Below are 19,202 nucleotides of genomic sequence, written 5' to 3'. Positions count from 1 at the left end.
GAAACCCTTCCTACAGACGGCCAAGTCACTAAGTCGTGGACTTGTTGCTCAGTGGGAAGCGAGCAGTGGTGGATTAGCGCTGCTGCAAACAGACACAAGAGCCAACCTGGTAGGGGGCTGTGGCCCCACGGGAGGGGGGCGACCACCCCTACATGTGAACCTCATAAAACACATACCATCAAAAGCTAAAACAGGAACCATCATGGTGAGATGACCAGCAACTAGCATTGGACTGGCACAGTGATGCAATAGGTTGGCCATGACCTGGTTTCCATGACGATGGGAAGATAATGCAATAAAATGAAAAAAATGTATATATGGTCTTTGTATGATGAGGAGAAAAGAGTAATTGGGGATGGGGTCATATAAAAATAAAAAAGATCATAAAAATTCCAGTCTCGCAATGTTATAATTCATTCACACAACCATTCATTGATCAACTTATTGTCTACATCAACGGTGTCAAACACATTATAGTTCAGGGGCCAAATACAGACCTGTTTGATCACAAGTGGGCCACAGGTTTTAGGTGGAGAAAACAAACAATTTCAACATTAATGTGTCCAAGTTTGTGCTTCCAATTATACATTTTAAGGCTTTATAGGTCATAGCTATTAATTAACTTGTGTATTTTGGTAAATGTTGTTATGTATTATTTATGCTTTGGTGATTGTGTTTTATCTTAGTTATATTTTCTTTTCTGTGTGAATGTTGTTTGTACATCTTATCAAACCTATTTGTTGTAGTATCAAACGTATATAGTCTGTGATGTACACCCCAGGAAGAATAGCTCGTGCTTTTGCATATATAGGATCTAAATAAAACAAACAAACAAAAACTGCTAGCCCTCTTCAGATTGAATAATCCACTCTTATATCAGGGTTTGTGGTGTTATTTTTAGTTGGTTTAATGAGAATTGGTTTTCAACATATTTGCCTAACGGTTAGGGCTCCTGTCTGCCATTCTTGTGTCGCTTTGTTGACCATCACCATCCTGCAGCATTAAGGTACAAGAGGGAAGAACAAAGGAAGGATAATTGTGTCTGATAATCACATTGTTTTGTGTTTTGCAGCATCAGAAGCTATATGTTGCTTTCTGCAAAGAAACCCAGGATTCAGTCAATCTTAGCCTATGTAATAAAAAATCTCCTCAAAATATTGCATTTCTTTGAAGACCTTTGGGCATCTGCTCGGTTCATCTGTTTTCTGAAAATCACATTTAAGAAGTGAAAGAGAGAGAGAGCGCTGCTATTAAAAAGTAATCACCCGAACATGTGAGCCTGCACGGCTCTTTCTACAATGTTGATCTGTCACCATGATTTTGAGTGTGTAAAACAATATTAATGGCATGTATTATAAGATCGTTTGGCCGTGGTTTTGCATGTTAGTGATTGACTGTGTTGTGCAGTCACTGTTGGGATCCATCACATCTAATTTAAGTTTTGAAGAATAGGACGCCAATTTTTTGATTTATTCATTTATTTTTTATCTTTATTTTTTTTATTTTTTTACCGCAACCTCTCTCTCTGCCAGGAAACAATGGCACCAATATTACACTGATGGGTTCACCAACAGTCGCAAAGATGGGCAAAAACACAATATTCCAGATGGCTTTGAATGCACCAGGGAGAATAATAATAAAAAATAATTTTGGTCCGTTTAAGCCATTTTTGACTCCTTTTACAGTTTTCTGTAATTCACGACTCATTCACAATCATTTAGCTGACAAATAAATAAATAAATTACACCAGTACTACAACGCCATCAGCTTTTCTGTAAACAAATCGACATCTAACTGACCTGAGGAGCCAGAGGAGTAAAATAAGAGAGAGAATATACATTAAACACACAGTCACAATGGCTCTACTTTAATAATAAAGTGAAGAAGAGTCAACAACTTTCCCTATTCATAGATTGCTATTTAAACCAGTGCTTCTCAATCTTTTCGGCCTGCGACCACCCCAAAAAAGGTTAATGTGGCAGAAATGGGGGAGGGGGGAGTTGGGGTAATGTAATTTAAAAAGAAGGAACAATTAGTTTAAACTGGCAAATAATGGGCATGACAAATCGTGAAAGCGATTAGCATGGAATATGGTGAAAATAGGTTAAAAGTGACAATAATGGGTGAAGATACCAGCCTCTCATTGCCCGATCCCGTTAGATCTCGGCAGCTAAGCAGATCTGAGCCTGGTTAGTAGGTGGATGGGAGACCAGTGAGAATTCCAGGTGCCACAGTGGGGTGGCAGTCACCAGTGGTCATTGTGTCCTTGGGCAAGGCACTTTACCCACATTGCCTAGTATGAATGTAGTGTGTGAGTGAGTGTTGGTGGTGGACGGAGGGGCTGATGGCGCACTTTGGCAGCCTCACTTCCGTCAGTCTGCCCCAGGGCAGCTGTGGCTACAACAGTAGCTTACCACCACAAAGTGTGGAGTGAAAGAATAATCCCTTAATTCTGTAAAGCAACTTTGAGTGTCCAAAAAAGCGCTATATAAAATTGATGCATTATTATTATTATGATAACATATGCCACATTAGGTGGGAAACGTAGTGGAAAAGGGTTTATAAGTGCCAAAAATGTCTTGAAAGTGGAAAAGGTGAGCGGAAAAGGCATTGAGATTTAATTAAGAAGTGGCAGTAATGGCAGAATTGTTGCAAAAATTAATTAAGAGGAGCAAAAATATGGAAAGAAAATGCGACAACAAAGGTTAAAATATGCCAAGTTTGGTGTAGTTGCAGAAAAAGGTTAAAAATAAGCAAAAATGGGCTCAAATTGTTAGAAAAAAATCTTAGTTTCTTAGAAACAATTAGTTTAAACTGGCAAATAATGGGCATAACAAATTGTAAATGTTGTAAACTGGCCAAAATACGTATGAATTAAATATGGTGAATAAAGGTTAAAGGTGCATAATGGTGAATATATGCAACATTAGGTGGAAAAAGTGGGGGAAAGGGTTCATAATTGCCGAAATTGTTTTGAAAGTGGAAAAAACGTGCAGAAAACTGACAGTAATGGCAGAATTGTCGCAAAATCGCATCAAAAAGAGCAAAAACCTAGCAAACGATGAAAATTGGTTAAAATATGGTTAGTTTGGTGTAGTTGCAAAAAAAGGGTAAATATAAGCAAAAATTGGCTCAAATTGTTCGAAAAATAATCAGTTTCTTGAAAGCGTCTGACGAGCCGAGCCCCAAGGTTGAAAACCACTGATTTAAACATGATCAGAAAAATTACACTGTGCTGTAGGACCATTCTAAAGAACTTCAGGGTTCTCTTTGAACTTCCTATAGGCTGATTGAGAGTATCACACAAAGAAAAGGATGACAGGCAGGCAGAGAATTCAGCCATGCTAGAGCTGAGCCGTGTTGGCACGATGAGGCAAACGTTTCCCACTGAGCGATGAGCTGCAGCAGCGTCAGGAATTACAAATCAGGAATGGTCCCTGCAGAGGCAAGCAGAGCCTCATCTGTGACTGAGTGGGTGCTAGAACGCCAGGCGAAGAAGTGCTGGGTCACAGTAAAGGTTAACAAAATCAAGGGAGGGAATTTACGAGCGTTCGTGCTTCACAAGCTATGCTGCTAGGGATTACTATGTGTGTGTGTGTGTGTGTGTGTGTGTGTGTGTGTGTGTGTGTGTGTGTGTGTGTGTGTGTGTGTGTGTTTGGTAGGGAGATTTTTGTCTACTTTGCATGCAGTGCATGGACAAGGGCCTTCAGTGGGTGGATGGGTGCTCGTTTTACACACTGAGGGACACCCATAAATAATATTTAACTGTATGGTTAGTACATCTTCATTCAGCCTCACAAAAATAGAATAGCAGCGGTGTAAAGAGTACTGATATGTCTTATTCAAGTTGTGGTACTGTTACTTGATTGTACTCAAATACAAGTACAAGTAAGCCATACATAAAATACTCAAGTACAAGTGAATTTGTATAGTGCATTTCATACACAAGGCAACTCAAGGTGCTTTACATGATCTGAAAGTGCAACAGAAAACATTCAACAGCTTAAAATCTAAAAGAATATATAAAATCATCTGCAAAAAAATTTCAAATCATCAACATCAACAACAGCATGACCAAAAATATCCCTCTCAATCATATGCAGTAGAGATTTAAACTTTGATTTAAAAATGTTCACATGTGATGCTGACTTCAGCTTTGCTGGCAGTTTGTTCCACTTATTTGCAGCATAACAACTAAAAGCAGCATCATCATGTTTACCGTGAACTCTCGGCTCCACTATCTGACCTGTGTCCATAGATCTGAGAGACTTGCTGGGTTCATACCTGACTAACATGTCACTGATGTGTTCTGGACCAAACCCATTCACACATTTATACACCAGCAGCAGAACTTTAAAGTCTATTCTGAGGCTGACTGGGAGCCAGTGTAAAGACTTTAAAACTGGAGTAATGTGTTCTGACCTCTTTGTTAAGGTTAAAAAGGAGCTCAATTAAATAGTACTCAAAGTATAATTTACTGGTTACTTTCACCCATCTATGTTTATTTTTGGTAATAAATCTTGCCATGGTTCCCTTGCATACAGTAAACATCTCATGTATAAACTTAAAAAAGAATAGATGAAACTTGTCCAATTGAAACTTCATTTATTTTCCACAAAAGTGTCTGTATAAAATAAAAGGTTTGTCAAAATGTACAATTAAAAAAAAAAAAAAAAAGACCAATGAATTTGATTCAAAATTTTAAAAAATTCTATCAGGCTCTAAGTATAGCTACAATTATGAACTCTAAAACAGGACCTGGAATCAGTACACTACTGTGGTTTAAGGTACAACATTTAAAAAAAATTATATCAATTTACTCAGTAACAGTTGGGAATAGAAATGTAACAAACTACATATGGATCCTTTTGTTCTATACCTGTTGTCTAACTCAGTTATTTACAATATCCCTCCATGTTAAAGTGAATCTCATATTAAAGCACATGTATTGAGTGTTGTATGATAAATCATGTAGAACTTAATGAATAATAACACTGCGTAAATTGAGCAACTTTACTCACTCATTCTTTAAGGTTACAGTGGGAGCTGAACATTTCAAGCTGCATTTTGGATTTATTTTGGCAGTTCCATAATACAGCTTTCAAAACGTGTTACATAAAAGAGAAATTATGACGATAAAAACTGTTAGATTGGTAGATTTGTTTCCATTCCTTATTTGTGAAGCAAAACTCGAGACATAACTCGAGATATATTTAATTCTAAATTCCTTCATTTGTCATTTGCACGTGTTGTGTTTTCTTTACTTTAAGGCTGTTGTTTGTTTTTTTTTGTTGTTTAAAAAAAAATGATATACATATATATATATTTTTTTTTTTTTTAATTTTTATTCATTTTATTTAATTTTTATTTAATTGTTTTATTTTTTTTCTAATTTATGTCCGTCCCACAGTTGTATATTTGCACTATTATCCTACGCTGGCATTTGTTTTGTTCTTACTGTGTGCTATTCTACTGCTGCTGCAATGTGTGAATTTCCCCTCTGGGAGATCAATAAAGGTTTATTCTATTCTATCATTGTTTGGAACTAAACCAAATATATTTGGTTCCCAACCAAAGATCAAGGTGCTAGCTTTAGCATCCATCCCATGGGGGTTTCTAACTGGCTCTGTGTTGGCATCCTTAGGTCCTCAACACATGCAGACCACATTTATCATGTTAAACTAAAACAACAGCGGGCAATGGATATCCTTTTCTGTACTTCTACAAAGCTCCTACAGAGATTAGTGCACAGCACGCGTCAGTCTTCCTGTCCATCTAACCTACTGTGGCGTTGATAGCGCCTCTAATTCAAGCAAAAATTGGAGTTTCCAAAAAGCAGTAGGGGGGGTGGGGGTGAGTCTGTGTCTGATGGCTTCACCCTGAGCTAAGCACCATCCATCTTTCCCCCTGCCCCGTCGCCTGCTGCCCCCTCTGTGAAACGTCGCCCCACTTGAGATCCATCCGGAGAACATATTTGCCAGATGACAGCATACTCTGTGTACCATTCATTATGGCAGGGGTAGATACATTGTCATTAGGAGCCTCTCGTGCTGGCATAAATCCATAGTCAACAGCATAGTCTGGGTCAAGAGGTTTATACACAGGGGTTTGCACGGTCATACTCTTGTCCATCTCTGCTGGATGCGTGGAAATACAGGCATGTTCAAACACATCTGCCATGCAACTGCTCAGGTCATACTATAGAAACCTGTTACTGTACTCACAAGGGCTATTATGTGACTCTTGTTTAAAGTACAGAGGACTCTGGTCAAAATCTGGCGGAAGTCACTAGTTGAGGAAATACAGATCCCACAAAATTAAGTCTCTTTCCTCGTCATAACGGAGGGAGACGAGGAAATACAGCCTGGAGGCAAACGTAGGAAAGTGAAATGTAAGTCTGTTTCCTGTTCTTGACTACAATCTTTGGATGAGAATTTGCAGAGTGTATCTTACATGATTCCATTCATTTGTCCCAAAGTCTTTGGTGATGTTTAATTAGCATCACTGCACAATTGAAAAAAGTGACAGAGCATTTGGTCAATAAAAATTACAAAACCGCTGGACTTTTAACTGTTTCATATATACACAGTGGCTGTGTTCGAAATTGCATTCTAATGTACTAGTCTGACGTCAAAATGAGTATGTGCTGGGTCCCGATTTGATAGCATGGAAAGATTAAGTATGCAAGAAATACCCAGATGTATACTGTATTGGGTCATTTTTTGATTATGCACGGTGGGCACACGAGACATACTCATCCTCCAACGTAAAATCATCCTCGGCTTCAAGCTAAAAAGCAAACTTCCCCTTTTTAAAACAAAAGCATCTCTTCTGTCTTCCATTAGCATATACCACTTTTGTAAATAAGATTCTTGTTTTGAATTTAACTGGAAGTTTAGTCAGTAGAACAATGGCTTGTCTCCAAAAATCTCGGTATGAAATGTGTTTCCGCAAGTTTTATGGATCAAATGACCACATGTTGATATTCTATTGGTCACTTTTTCATTTAAAATGCTTTCAGAACTTTCAAAGATGCAGAATCAACAGAGATATTTAGCCTCAGTGTGCTTTGGGTTTTTGCCTTTGTAGGTTTGAAATGCATCTTGTGAAACTTGGTGGAAGTATACTTCAATGGGGATGGTCATCATCCTAATTATCCTAACCATACTAATAGTATAGACAGTATAAACTCATTGTGTGTGTAGTACGTTCCCATGCGATTTCGAACACAGCCTGTAATAGTTTCACACTTTACAGGATTTCGAGCCTCAGATATTTCCCGAATAGCCAATAGATTAAGCTGTCCATAACAGCAGAAAAAGCTATGACACGACTATCAGAGATCTGTCAAAGTCACTGCACTGCACTGAGAGGGGGGACAGATCACGTTTGATGCCGTCCGCTGTCTAGTCTTTGAAAAATACGACTGACAGTTGCTTATCTTTAGTCCTCATGACCCTCCTGTTGTACATCATCAGACTTCAACAATATTGACTTCTGTTGAGGAGATTAGCCATCAAGCTTTTATTTTGTTAAGGGATCAAGGTCCTTCATGTTCTTCCCTAAATATAACTTTACTCCACTGCAGGTTTGAAATTGCTCGTGCAGGTGGTATTTCATTTATGAGAGCGTTTGAGACGCAGAATGCCTTGGCTTGACCACTAGGCTTTGGAGGGATTATGTGATGAATTTGTGTTTTACAGCAGCTGTTAGTGAGAAGTCACCAGGGTCTAAACCTGGACGTGAACACCCTCTTCCAACAACGCCACGGGGCCACTTTTGTTTTTCCTCAATGTTGAAAACATATTGTTTCTTCATATATTAATTTTTGAAAACAACCTAATTTTCATTGTCAGAGAATGGGGGGGGAAAACGCATGTGACCTCTAGATGCGGTTGTGAGATACGAGCTAGTATCAAACTACTCCCAAAATTAAACGTCCTTAGCCTTTTCTATCACAACATCAGGTTAATCTTCTGCATGTCTATGTTGATAAAGATCTCCCACAAGACCACAGGGGAAACACCTCTCGGGTCTTTGGAGAATTTGATTTACGAGCCAACGGAGGCCACATTTGATGAACTGCTAATGCCCACTTGGATGCGAGGATTGCCAACGAGACAAGTCGGCTAGGCCTAAACAAGGCTAGCCTGGAAATGTCACCAGCGTGCACAACCTTTTACACCCTGAGTCCTTCTCAGAAATCTAAACTCTATCTTACATGCCTCTGACCACGTCCCATTGACGGCTTATGGCAGAATCCTAACCATGAAACCAGCTTTCCCTCTATCCCACTGTAAATCAAGTTTCTATCCAAAGCAGCTGGACTGGGTCTTGCAGTGGAAAATCCCCCCCGAGGCTGCGATATAGCGCTGGACACCTCACAAGATCCTGAAGGTCGTTGGCAGCATTTGGCACACTGCATTTAGATTTTTGTTACATGATGTGCAAGCAAAGAGGAAACGGAGTACTGGGCTTCCATCAGCTAGACGAGCCGTGTTGAGTTCCTGTAAATGAAATCCTGCAGACTTTATAAATATTTTTGCTAAAACACATGATAAATCAGAGGATTTCACAAACCGCCAACAGTACGGGAGAGTTAAAAACTCATCGGCTTTGGTGGGTTGTATAAATCATATTGATGATGAACAAACACAAGATACAAAGCTCAGATTTAAAGCTTTCAATTGTAAAACTAGAGTTTTGTTTTTTTCTGTTTATTTAGAAACTGTCTAACATTACATTTTTTCACCCAACCCTCTTCCATTCTACAGAGGTGTAAAGAGTACCAATATATCCTATTCAAGTAGAAATACTGTTACTTGATTGAAATTGGACTCAAGTACAAGTCTGTGATTCATAATATACTCTAGTACAAGTAAAGAGTAGCTTAATAAAATGGTTTAAAAAAAGTTACTTTCAACCCCCATGTTTGTTTTTGGTAATAAATCTCGCCATGGTTCCCTTGCATACAGTCAAAGAAAGAGATTAAATATTGCTCAATTGGAACTTACGGTGATTTATTTTCCATAAAGGCATCTGTATAAAATAAAAGTTTTGACAAAATGTTTTTCAAGTAACACCAATTAATTCAATTCAAAATTTAAAAAAGTATAGCTACATTTATTAACTCTAAAACTGAGAAAATAGCCTCCATTCAATGCCATTACCTAAGTAGTAAAATCACTGATTTACAAACATACTTTAAAAAAAGTACCCATAAAAGCAACTCAATTACAGTAACGTGAGTACTTGTAATCTGTTACTTTTACTTTTGGATAATGTGCAAACACTAGATACCAAGCTGAGATTTAAATCTTTCAGTTGTAAAATTAAAGAGTATTTTTTTTCTGTTTATTTCGAAACTGTCAAACAATACATTTTCCCCCCAACCTTCTTCCATTCTGTGCTTTTGGAGTTTTTGCATTTGCAACATTTCTGTTCTGGGCACAGGCAGAGAACCGTGTGAGTAATGAGACATCGTCGGGTCCATGTTCAGCATCTTGTCACTTAGTGTGGCATGACTCTCCGTCGCTATGTTTGATCGATCTATTATTACCTGTTTATGTAAAGCCAGGCAAAGTCTCTGGGAATCTCATGGGGCTTGAATATCAATGGCCATTACTCACATTTTATTGCTTTTGTCATGTCCTTTGTGGGCTCTTGGCATTAGCTTTGAGAGATATAAGACATGGCCCAACATTGCAGCAAATCTACAAGTAAATGTCTACTGTATATGTAGCACCAACTAAGTTTTAATTTATTTTGCAATAACAAAGAATATACACCTTAGACCAGTGGTTCTCAAACTTTTTTAGCCCAAGTACCCCCTTTCTCCTACTTCTGAATCCAAGTACCCCCTTTTTTCGACTACAACATTTTGGTTAGAAAACTATTTAAAACAACTATACACCATAATGATGAAATGAACGAGTAATAACGCACATTTGAAAGAATCTCATTTTTTAAATAAGTGGAAAGAGGTTCCCAACCTTTTTTGGATCATGACCCCATTTTGATCAAGAATTTCTGGCTACCCCAAAGACATTTTTTTTTTTGCTAGAATTACTTTTTTGATCATATTTGTGCTCAGATAAAAAAAATTTTAAGGCATTTTAAATGAACTAGATTTATATTTCACAAAGTATAGAAATACAGTGTAAGATTGTTTTGTTTGAAAAAAAGAGAGAAAGAAAAAATATAATGAAAGTTTAAATTTTAAAAATCTATTTATATTTTTCAGAAATTTCAAGGGACCACATTAAAACTCCAGGCGACCCCACATGGGGTCCCGACCCCAAGGTTAAAAAAAACTGATTTTGTGGCTCCTGAATAGATTTATTTCTACAGTTTTTATCATTTGGGTGGAACCAAGAGTGACACTTTATTTGTTAATTATCTCTCTCTCTCTCTCTCTCCCTCTCTCTCTCTCTCTCTCTCTCTCTCTCTCTCTGAAGTACCCCTTGTTTTGCCATTGCACACCCCTATGAGTACACATACCCCCATTTGAGAAATACAACCTTAGACAATGATTTAGAAAACATATTTAACTGAAAATAACATTTATATTTAACATTTACATTTCGATTTTACATTTACTTTTATTTTTATGTGTACACATATTTAACAATGATAAAAAAAATTTAAAAAAATGCTGCTTTACATGAATTTCAGTCTCAAATGACAAAAGAAAATTGATAAATGTGATGAAAGTGAGCTAAATGTTAAAAATATATTGGCTGTGAAAAAGAGTCCCAGTTTTTAATTTTGGCACCCATAAATAGGCGGGTTAAGAAGCCAAATAAAACTCAGCACATCTGTCTTTAAAGATAACTTTATAGAATAGTCTTTTGATTGCCTCATAGTAGCACTTGAAGAGTCTTTGGAAACGTTGTCTTTCTTTACTAATCGTCGTTGACGAAGCGTCATTCAGACCTTTCCGATGTTCAACAGTTGTGTGAGCGTCAGGGATACTGCTATCGCACGCACATGCCAGGCCTCCCTAAGTGGGCTTCTTGGGGGCAATCCCAGTTACAAGCTCTGGTGTTAACCTGCTGGAGGACTCTTATCAAGCTGCATGTCATGTTAGCATTTCCCCCCACAGGTCCACCAATCCTTTCCCTGTCATCTCCACACTCTCCAAAGCTCCACCCTCGATGGCCACTTTTATCTGCAGCTCTGAAGTGGAAAACATATTTGTCCAGAGCTTTCCCACGAGGTATAGCCGGAAAAAAAAAAAGAGGAAACATCACAAGCAGGGTGAAGGAAATCTCGAGCAAGTAGAACGCCATGAAGCTCATGAAGTTTGCAAATCTATCAATGATCTGTGTGGCAATGCTCGAGGTGTTTTTGATTTGTTTTTTTAAAACTGCACCATGAGTTTGCACACTTTGGGAAAATTATTTTCTATTTTTGGGGGGTATTATTTTCAGCTGCATGTACCTTCCTGGGTGCAAGGTTTTTTTGGTTAAAGTGGGGGAAAAAACAACAAAAGTTTGAGAAACTCAGAATAATGACAGTGAATCGTAAGCTATAAAAAATAAATAAATTAACTAAAACTTCAGAAGGAAATTGGTAAACCTCAACTTATTGTTTACAAAAACATTAAATAATTTACACATTTTTTTTTTTTGTTTTTTAAAAAAAACTTGCTTAACCCTTTATGGCTGAGTGAATTATTGGGTTTGCTCCTACCTCAATTTCAACATCACTCATTTATAATATTTGTCATATTTCTGCTGGCTTCTTTTGAATTCAACTAGTGCTGTCAAGAAAGATTACTTAGTTATGCTCTGTAATTAATCCAAATAATCTCTTTTTTAATTCCACCTTAAAATTGCTGAGAAATGCCATCAACTTGAGATATTTTCATTAAAATCACATTATTGTGGCAGATCATAGTATTAATATATAACAAAGTGGCTTTATAAAGTCATTTATTGTTTTTAACAGACTTGAACAGATGCAGATGTAACCTGTATTTATATTTGAGACAAGTCCAAAGGGCTGCTTCCACCTATAGTTTTGACCATCAGGGGGGAATATTAATGTGTGCTTTTGTTCATTTCCAAGTAATAGAAAATACAAATGAAATAAAACATCAGGTCCATATATAGTGCTATAAGTTTGCACATCATAAACAGTAAGAACACTTTTTCTGAGCAATACAATTAATGAACATGAACTTGTTGCTTTTTCTCTTCAGATAATAATAGTTATTCAGTGACTTTGTTCATTTGTCAGTCATGGATTTATTAATTTTTTCTGTGAACCCTGTCATCTTGTCCAGTGTGAATTGGAGATACAACTAGCAATGTCCATGTGTCCGTGCTAGCTGTCCGTGCTAGCTGCTACATGTTTAGCAATGAGGTGGTAGCAGGAGCTGCACCCAAATAGGCTTTAGTTTTCCATCCGGTGTTTTTATTTAAACACCAATAACGCCAACAAAGCATACAACTCTCCCATCTTGTAATGTAGGCTGTGCATCAGTATGGGTATGCAGGGATCTCTTGAAATGAGAAAGGTTCCGCGCTATTCAGATCAGACATAGAAAGGGAACAGATTGGATTGGAGCTTTTTATATTCGCAAATAAAAATACAGATAAGCATATATGTTTTTGATACCATAGATTTGACTTCATACGATGGAGCATCCTGTTGTACATTTTGGATAGTTTTATTGTGCATGCTAAGCAGCTGTGCTATTGTTGTCCCTGCTTTTATAAAATGCGCTGCAGACTCTATAACGGCTGCTCATTCAATTGACACCCACTCGGGCCTCATGTTGGCATCATTTTTGCTCCGTGGGGATTTGGAGCTGCATGGACCCCCCCTCAGCTCCACATACACACTTTATACCCCACTGCACACTCTGCAGTAGCCGCTCAAATCTCTAGTTCTTAGGTTGCTGTGTATGATAGTGACTGGGCAAGCCTTGGGCTTGATTAGTGCGGTTAGCCCTTCTAAGGCTCTGGCTGTTTACAGTGGATTACAGAGAGGGAGGCAGGGGTTAAGTCTACCAGGCACAATGCCTCCCCCACCCCACCCCCCACCCTCACGGGAACTACTGCAGCGGGGTTGGCAGCTCGTCTGGGCTCCGCATCGCAAGGCCAGGCTGACAGGTAGCAGGATTTGGCAGAGCGCTTTGCATGAGAGCCAACAAGAAAAACTGAACATGGCGGATTAGCTCGGGATTATGTTGTCAGAGTTAGCCCTGACGGACAAACTGCAGAGGAATAAATTGCAATCTGTTTGAGGAGCGTGCTGCCACGCAAACAGCAGAGGCACGGGTTCCTTTCACAGCTTGTCCAAAAAACGACAGGCACGAGGAAAAAAAAAATCATTAATAATTTACAAACAAAAGTCCCACATCCATTACTGACGTCTGCCCAACTGTGACTGGACAAGACGTCTGCTTGTCTAACCCCTAACAACAGGAAGCTGCATGGTTCATGTTAAACCTTAAAACCAAAAGTGACAAGGAATGTATGGAGATAAGAGAAAAGTTTAGCTGGAGACACAATGGTGAGATGAACTGGAAGCTAATGTGGTTTAAAGTCCAGCGTTTGGTTTCTGAGAAGATACAAATATGAACCAACACATTATGGTGTTGTTGGTGTTTTATGACATTTTGCAAGAACTCAAAACATGTATAGGCATATTTTATTGACTAATGAAAAAACAGATTTTTTTCAGTTTTTTTATATAAACCAAATGCATAAGAATATAATAACATTCAAAATAAGAATTAGTGTTTGTAAATTACTGTTTATTTGTGTTGTTTTACATCATTACATTTTTGTAAGAACTCAAAACATGTACAGTATTGGCAAATTTTAATGAATAAACTAATTTTTGTCTGTTTTTATCAACCAAATGGATACAACTTGAATAAACTTCAAAAGAAGAATTATTATTTTTAAATGACTGTTTATAGGTGTTGTTATTGATGATGATATTATTCAAGAGCTCTAAACATGTACACTATTGGCAAATTTTGATGACCCATTATTAATTGATTTTTATCTGTTTTTTATAAACCAAATGGATAAAAATAGATTAAACTTCAAAAGAAGAATTTTTCTTTTTATAATACTAGTTATTTGGACATAATAAAGAATTTATCTGATACAAAGCAAATTAAGTTGCAAATTTTTCTTTACATTTATTTCAAAGGAAACATGTCAACAGTTTGGATTTTGTAATTCAGTGTAGTTAAAATTTAATTTAAGCATATATTTCACTCCTAAGCAACAAATTGTCAATTGTTATCGGTGAAAAATGACTTTGAATGAATGTATTTGCTACATTCGCTGAAGCTTCTTTTTCTCTACCTTATACCGTATTGATGGCTTCAAATACAAGCCACTTATTATTTTTTCTGATGGTTCAAACTCCTAAAACCGCTCCGAGCTCCTCAAAAGTTGCTTCGACTTCTTGTTTGGCTGTGTTTGCGAATCACAATTGAAAGTCGGTGAGTTTTTAGTTTAGTTGGATGTGAAGCAGCGTTGTTCAGCTGAGGACTGACTGGCATGGTAAGAAGTATTAATGAGCGTTCTTCTATTCAACCCTTCCCTGCATCATTACGAATGCACGTCTGTATGTTAAACATATAAATATGCATTGGCATAGCGCATTTGCTCTCAGAGTTAGCAGAGAGCCAGCGTCGTTGTGCCTGGAATAATAATCTTGCAGAAAATTATTTAAAAAAAAAAAAAAAAAAAAAAAAAAAAAAAACGTGTCTTCTTTTTCTTCTGCTTGTGATGTGAAAGATGTTTTAGGAAATAATTACAAAAAACAAATTCACAATCAATAGTTAAACTTCAAAAGGGAGCAATACGCTATATAAACATAACGCTGGATATTCGGATCACACCAACCCATTGTTCGTCAAGTCAAAGTTACTCAAATTTGTAGATTTAGTCATTTTTCAAACTATTCAAGATGTATTTAAGGCCAAGAATAAATTATTACTAGAAAACATCAAAAAGCTCTTTATTGAGAGGGAACGGGTTTCCAAATTTTAGGTCTGCGAGTGTGCGGACAACAAGGAAAAGCTTTTGTGTTTCAGTATGTGGAATATGTGGGAATTAAATAATGTACAAATATCAAGCAATTTAAAATAAAATATAATTAAATTATCTTTATGCTGTATGACAATTTTGAAAGTGTGTAATTTTTTTGTGTGTATTTCATCAAAATCATATAAAGATGAGACAAAATTAATGTATTAGCAGCAATGGTTAGAAAACACAAAATTATTTGTTACTGTAATGTAGGAAAAGGGGCGGGACTAATAAGTTTATACACCCCACCCAACTCCCTTTCGAACACGAAAAGTACATCTGCATCAAATATTTTGTTTATTGTAATATCATTTCTTGTATTATTAGATTTGTTCAAAATAAAACAGAATATCAGAAAAACAAAAAAAGACAAAAAACACATTTCATTAGTAATATTCTTCATTCAGGTCACGATAAATACATGTTCTTTATTGTACAAGTGAACAAAAATAGGGCATTTTGGTCACAAATGCATTGTAAAACCATGCTCTTATACTTTGTTGATCAGAAGTTTGAACTGGTCAGACTGGGAACAAACCCAGTCCAGTGGTTACTGCCGCACAAAGGGTGAATCTGAGGTCAGCGGAGATCACTGGATAAAGGTTAACAAATTACTGTGATGCATCACACAAACTTGATTGATGTGGAATGGGGGAGGGGCCAGAGAACAGAGGTTAGGTCGAGATAAGGTAATCTTGGGACAATGCAGTGAGATTTGTTTTACAAGAAAGTAACAACACTGATCTAAAGACGTATTTTTGCTGCATCTGTTTGTTTGTGCATGATTTGAAGAAAAAAAATAACAACTATATACTGTAAGCACATTGAGTTGCCTTGCGTATGAAATGCGCTATACAAATACATTTGCCTTGCCTTATTTGCCACCCCTGAACCAGATGAAACGTAATGTTGTAATGAGCTACCTTTTACTTGTACTTGTGTACAATTTCAATCAAGTGACAATACTTCTATTTGCGCAGGAAATATCACTACTCTTAAAAACTCTGCACTTTCCCTCAACACACAGATGGAAACTAAAGTTCGACCTATATCAAAACAAAATCCAAGTCTACGAGCTTATCTTCAGTATCTGCTGCCAGTTGTCTCTTGAAATGCCAATGGAAACAGCCCATCGCCTCTCACGAACAAAGACAAGGTCCTCACACATCCTTCAACACGTTAAAGGAAAAGGGCGACGGGAGGAACCAAAGTAACAAATGCACTGACAGGACAATTAGGAAAAAAGCAAACCTGCTATCTGAACTAAACGCTTCAGATAGGGCGGGCATGCAGCGCTCTGACGGACCCTCCAGGAACTCGACCACTGGGGCGCCATGAGGGCGTCAGTGTTGATGGATTCATCTGAGGGAGGAGAGTGGGAGACTAGGATGGTGGCAGGAGAAAATATCCAACCCCTTGTTATAGAAAAATGGGGAAAGTCCCAGTTTTCATGTAGAAATGTAAACTAGTGACACCTCTTTTATAGCAAAAGTTTCATTAGTGAGAATGCAGGAGGCATCCTCACTATTGTTATCCATTTTTATATCGTTAACTCGTCCTACACCGATTGTCTGATTTTAAAATTTAAGCTATCAAAAAATTCAGAAAGTTCCCAAGATTTATGCTTGTACTTTTATAATTTGTAACTTTAAACTTTTTGATTTATTGCATTTTTTTTTTCTTTCCCATTCATTTCTGTTGAAAATTTCAGCTTTTTCAACTTTTAAGCCCTTCACCTCCAGCCGTTCTTTAACTAATTTGGACTTTACAGCCTTTAACACGTTTAGCTACTACCTTCAACACACACTTTTTCACCCATTTCAAACTTTTTCAACTATTTCAACCTTTTTCAACCTTAATGCTAATGTTCAGCTATTGCTAGGTGAATGCTAATGCTAGGTTAGTGCTAATGCTAGGTTAATTGTATTATGAGGCTCATGCTAGGCTAATGCTAACACTAGGCTAAACATAAAGCTACGCTAATGTTAATGCTAAGTTTATGCTAATGTTAAGCTAATCCTAGCTAATACTATGTTAATGCTATGCTAATGTTAATTATGTACTAATGCTGACGTTAATGCTAGTGTTATGCTAATGCAGTGCTACGCAGGCCATCACCTGCATCCTCACTTGCATTTCTTTCAGGTAATGCAAATATTCTAGTTACACTCAAGATTATTGTTTGGTGTTCGATTTAGACAATTGATAATAAATAAATAAATCAATGACATGAAACTGGGTTTTTGCAAAATTGCAGGATTTCGGAATAATCTAGATTTCTTTCAACAACTATTTACAACTGAATTATTTGGTATTTTATGCAATGATTCATGTTTTTTTGTCATTTTCACTTTCTCCAGTGGAACAAATTAGATGCTCTGAAGGGCCGGATTTGGCCCCCGGGCCATGAATTTGACACACGTGGGTTCAGTGATTATGTCTGTTTTTGGGTTTTGTCATGATTTTTTGTCACTCAGCGGTTTAGCGGAGAAACAAGCATTGGCTAAAATCTCTCACATTATCTCCCGTTCCTCCACTTATAGAGAGCGTTGAAACAAATGTCTTGGTTTGTATATTTAAATTTTGACCTTTTCTGACTTTCCTACAGTCTCTCTAGCCCTTGGTGGATATTCAAACAATATTATCTTTGCTCTCAAGTGAAAGTGGGTAAACAGTAGCAGTGCAGAGTCATATGACTCTTTAAATAAACCGTATTGTCTGATGATGTTTTAATGGGCGAGTCTCCATCCCATGGGTAGTGACCCTGCTCAGTGTGTCTGAACTATGTACTCTGGGAGGTAATTACCCTGTACATACAACATCGCTATGGTTGCCACAAAAAATGTCCAACTAAACTCTCCTCATGATAGCTAATTTGTTTCTTGTCAAAATGCTAAAATATACTACATTTATTTTTTTCCAGTGCATTCCATTCCAGTTTTCCAAATTTTATAGACATTTAAACCTACAGTTATTGTGGTCCTTCTTTTTTATTTTCATGTTTAGACTCTATTTCCATAGACAAACTATACCTGAGTTAATGACTATTTGCCATTTAACACTTTTGGGTCTCCTCAGCATCATTACTTGGTCCACGAGTGAATGTTGGATAAAAACAAACTAAAAAGTATCCAGAAATGTGTAAAATGCTGCTTTTTTATTTTTTTGTGTTTACATCCTGTCCTGGAAACATCATATATTGTCAGGTGAACATCACATTAAGTTTATATATATATATATATATATATATATATATATATATATATATATATATATATATATACTGTTGTTTTGAACAAAAGAAAACAAAATCAGCCCAGGTTTAAGTTTTTGTGTCTGAATAAATATACAGTATTTACCTATGTTTTGAAGAAATAATATATAATTTTTTCCAATTATGAAGGGTCTGAGAGTATTGATTAAGCTTGCAGGGTTATACCACCAATAAGGTTTAAAACCAGTGTAAAACAACCTTTGGCCAATATATAAGATACAGGTTATTTAATGTATTTCAACATGGTTCTTACCAAGGTTTGTATTGAATGAACCATCCAGTCTTGTGCTAATGTTTAATTTTTTTCCCACCAATTCCCACAAGAAGGCTTAATTCCAGTCAAAACAAAAGTATTCATCACATCCTTTTTTTTTCTTACTTTTTTTTTACCCAAGGCTCCCCAAGAGGAATCCCTGGAGGTTTCCTATAAGGAAGAAATCCTCTTTTCTGCAGGAATAAGAGGAAGACAAACTTAACATAAAAGAAAAAAACAGAGGTTGCTATCAAATTGGAAAAAATGGGTCTGAAAGAGTAAAAATAACCCAACTTAAAATTTGTGGAACTCCCTTTTTTATCCTTCTTTTTAGGATGAAATAAATGGATTTTTGGTTGGGAGAGGAAATGTTTTAAGAAGAGGTAGAAATTCCATCAAATGCTGGATGTGTGCACATCATCAGTAATTCATACCAAAGCTAACCTCAGTCAGACAATATTACATGAGGGCTTTGAGGAAATGGCTAATGAGCAGCTAAGCTCAATCTCCGTCTGGTTCCACAGCACACAGTCGTTGTCTGAAGCTCAATCAGATCCTGGGGAAGTGAAAAGGAAATAAAACATTCATCTTGCAAAATTATATAGAAGTC

This window comes from Gouania willdenowi, chromosome 10 (assembly GCF_900634775.1).
Source record: "Gouania willdenowi chromosome 10, fGouWil2.1, whole genome shotgun sequence".
Classification (NCBI taxonomy): Eukaryota; Metazoa; Chordata; class Actinopteri; order Blenniiformes; family Gobiesocidae; genus Gouania; species Gouania willdenowi.
This window is presented reverse-complemented; position numbering follows the sequence as displayed.